The sequence below is a fragment of the Lagopus leucura genome, unplaced genomic scaffold (assembly GCF_019238085.1).
Source record: "Lagopus leucura isolate 7727_CA_CO unplaced genomic scaffold, USGS_WTPT01 Super-Scaffold_774, whole genome shotgun sequence".
Taxonomy (NCBI): domain Eukaryota; kingdom Metazoa; phylum Chordata; class Aves; order Galliformes; family Phasianidae; genus Lagopus; species Lagopus leucura.
In genome coordinates, this window is record NW_024962258.1 from 4,908,767 (window position 1) to 4,912,995 (window position 4,229).

Sequence of the window (4,229 nt, forward strand, 5' to 3'; positions counted from 1 at the left end):
ATTTCTATCGTTATCATTTTAGCAGAAATGATCTGTTGTGACTGATGATTATTTTACTGAGTGAGAACTTCTTATGCTTAGAGAACTACTGGCTCTATACAGAGACCTGGTCCATCACATGGAGATTTTATCATCTATTTTAGATTAAAAGTCCCAACAAGCTTGGTGTTTAATATAACTGATATGAGGTGGTTTCACAGATTAGTTATAAAAATTTACTTTGACACTTTGCATTGAAATTTTGACTTTTCCACTGCATGGTGGGAAGAATCTATTAATGCAGTGTGACAAGGCAAATATTGCTAGGGCTAAGGATGAATTTCAGTTCTTGGCACAGCATGGCTTTATCTTCTGCAGTAGTCTTCAGTATGTGTAACATTGATCGTTCTTAAAATTCAGAGTAGATATAGAGAGAAGAAATACAAAAATTCCATAGGTTTGTGCTTCATTCCTCTGATAGTACAGATTAATCTTAAGACTTTCAGGGTAAGAAAACCTATAATATCTAACAGCCTGAGTTGGTGGGCCTGCTGCATTTCTCTGTAGGATAATATGTGAGGTGGAACTTTAGATTTAATAGTAACTTGTCAGATGTTAAACAACAAGAGACATGCTGCTGGTTATTAAGACCCTGCCTCTTTGTGCAACTAGTTAGAAATATGCATTACAAGTAGTCAGTAGAGACTATGTTGAAATTGTTCTTTTCATTGAATAACTCTTCTTGCTGTGTTATTGTTACTGAATCATTGCTTCACAAAATAAACTGTCAGGTGTCAAATCATTCTCAAGGGCAGAAGAGAATAAAAACAAAAAGCAATGCATTAATTTGTATTGCTCAGAATGTCCGCTAGTAAATTGATAGACTAATTTCTGAATTCAAAGATATTCACGTATTAATTAGTAGCGTTGTGGTACATTTTCAGTGTAATTACTGTACTGTTTTTCTCACAAATAAACTGCAATGCAAGTTAGTGTACCGTGAGCAGGCGTCGGCCTACTTGTTCTGGCAATGCGTACTGCACACCATTTGCCATACAGATTTCACATCCATGGAAAACTAGAAAGATATGAACAATTGCCCTGCATAGACAAGAAAAGATAAAATAGCACATATATGTGTGCTACATATATTTTATTTAGTTGGTCCTTTATTTTGTTTACAATCAATATTAGATTTTAATTTTCTAATCTAAAGAGTATCTTTTCTTGAAAACGAGGGCATCTAGCTTCTAGTTGTATACACAGTAGTGAAGATTAGCTGCCAAAATTCTTATCAAACTGGAGACTTGAAAAAGTCTTAGTATTTGAAACAGGGTTTCCAACAAAACATTATGAGATTGAGCCAGAGTCTGATTCTGATAACATTAACACTTTGCCATTTAGAAGAAGGTGAGCTCATCCTTCTCCAGAAGGTGATTCTCAAGTTATTTAAGACTTTGAGGCATAAGAAAGTACTTCATTAGATGTAAATAAGAGCTTGGTTCCCAAATCACTGAAGTCAGTGGAAAGAGTCCAACCTATTTCATGGTGTTTTAAATTAGGATTTTAATATCTGGAAAACTTGAAAGCACAGATGCTATGGGGCCTTATACAAAAAGCTTTGAATTGTAGTTACAGACCTGTATGTTCTGTTTATTATATTACATTTTATTACTGCTGAGAAATTGATTCCCTCAAGGTGTAGAAGAGGAAAGGAAAATAAAAATAATCTCTCTTAATATGACTTTCTTGTTTCATCTTAAGTTACCACTATGAACACAAACTTTGCCTTTTTTCAAAGACTGTTGCAAAGATATTTTTCTCTCTCCCCTCCCCTGTCCTCCTTTGTGAAGATGTAACTGAGAGTAACATGCTAGGTATTCATAATATGAAAAGAAGGTCTCTTCACTGCACTGCATATTTTCCAGTTTGTAAATAAAATGTAATACCTCCCTTGAGAGGTTTGTTCTTATTATGAACCAATGGCTCTGTGTTTGAGTTATTTTGGTGTTTTGCCACTCTTTTTGATAACTGTCCTTTTAAAGCATCAACATCAATAAATTTATAGCTTTAAACCACTGAATCTGCACCAAACACATACAGAGAAAAAAGATAGAAACCTAAGACATTTATAGAGGAGCACTGTATATGGAAAACCATCCTTAGAAAATACTCTGAAAAATATAAATGAAGTCCGGACTTATCCGTAATTGGAAGAAATTATTTTGACCAGGCAGATGCTCTGTGTCCGTCTGGCAGCAGCAGCTGTGTAGATTGCTTGCAATAGTTCTTAAGACACAGCTTAAGAAACTGAGCTATATAGAATCTCATTAGTCATCAGAAGATTCAGAAATCTTAGAGTGAAATCCTTGAAGCTGTTAGATAGTAGATAAATGGTCATGCCCATGTGCATGCATATAATGAATCTACAACATTTTTTTTTCCTATTTTGTAGCCTCCTTGGGACTGGTCCAGTTTGCTGCTAACCTGTGCTTCTTACCAAGGCCGCTGGATCAATCCATTCAGTATAAACTGTGAAAGGTATGCATATATTTTGTTAGTATTTGGGAAACTTAATCAGCATGTTTCCTGTGTCACTTGTAATTGGACATGAGGTCAGCGTATTGGGATCTTAGATACAACAGTGGTCTTCTAATTAGAAGTAATGGCTTTTTGCAATGAAGTAGGTGGAAAAGCTGACAGTTCTGTGCATCTTTGCAAAAAAAAAAAAAAAAAAAAAAAGGTGGCTGGTAAAAATTGACAGCAAGGAATTAGAATGGTAAGAAGAGTAAGGGGCAGGTAATGGGGAACTACGGGAGGGAGGACTGACTCAGAAATGCCAGTGGGACTTCCAACAAGAATGAAAAGCTACATTTAAAAGCAAAAGATGTCTTGCATGCGACTATGATGCAAATACTGTATCAATACATGTTCTAAGCAGATGTGAACTTGTTCTTCTTGTTCTCCTAGCTGAGAAATGACCACGTGACACCATTTACATTATGCTAATAAACTTTGTTCAGTGGTAACAGTGAGACAGAGCACAATAACTTGAGTTCAGTACTGTTATAAATGCAATCATATGGCATTTTTCCAGTTTGAATCAAGGTTAGCTTATTTGTCTGGAGGTTCATGTGTATGCATATCATAACTCAAAGTTTGGAGTTAACAAGTTTTGTAATTATCCAGATGGGAATATTTAGCCTGAAGCTTAGCTTTAGTTTAGGAATGAGTGGGCATCATCAAGTATTTAGGTTCTGAAATGAGTGAAGAAAAACTATTCCTTAAGCTGATTTTTGCAATGTGCAACACCAAATCTGAAGAGCAACTAGGTCAGTCATTTTCACGTTTGAAGGAGACCACTAGGCTTTTATAGGAAAATGTTCATCCAGATAATGACAGAGGAAATCTGCAAACCATTTATAGGACAGTCAAGTAAGAATATTTTTCCAAATGCACACAAACTTTTGGAGTGTCTTGTATCAGTGATATTTCTGCCTGGATAAATTCTTTTCTTATTCCATTTGTAATACCAGAAGTGAAGTGTGAGACTGTATGAGATTTACTTACAGGTTTATTTCCCAGAAGCTGTTCTTTACCAGTGTCCCATTGAGGCAATTTTTATGTGTTTGGATTCTTTCAAATTTACTCTATTGGAAACAAGACAATCACTCAGATACGTAATACTACCTCCTCACAGTAAGAAAAAATGAAAACAATTCTTTGTCTCTTGAGCAGAATTAATGCTTCATGTTGTGAAACATGCCCCTAATTTGCATCTATATTGTTTTTCTATGTTAAATGCACATGAGAGTGTTATATGCTTATAAACATAACTCTCCTTCCCCTTCTTTTAAGCTGAAAAGCAGTGAGAACTGAAAATAGTTATTTTTCTCCTTCCTCTGCATTTATAGAAAATGGTAGTTACTATCTGCACTTGATATTCAAATACAACAACTAAATGAATTAATTGCAGACCAGGTGTTTTTAGATAGAGATGATTCATTCATCATCATACTCACAGTGCTAAATAAGAGGTAAATATACATTTGCCAAGGAACAGCAGCACAATAATCAGTATAAGTACAGCAGCTGCCAACTCAAACAATTCACTTAAAATAATGATTGAAGACTACATTAGAAACTCAGAACCATGCTTCATGCTGATTCTGTTCTACAGAAAAGGAGAACTTTCCATGCAAATCAAAACACTCACTTCAACAAAATCTGATACCACTTAAATCATTCTG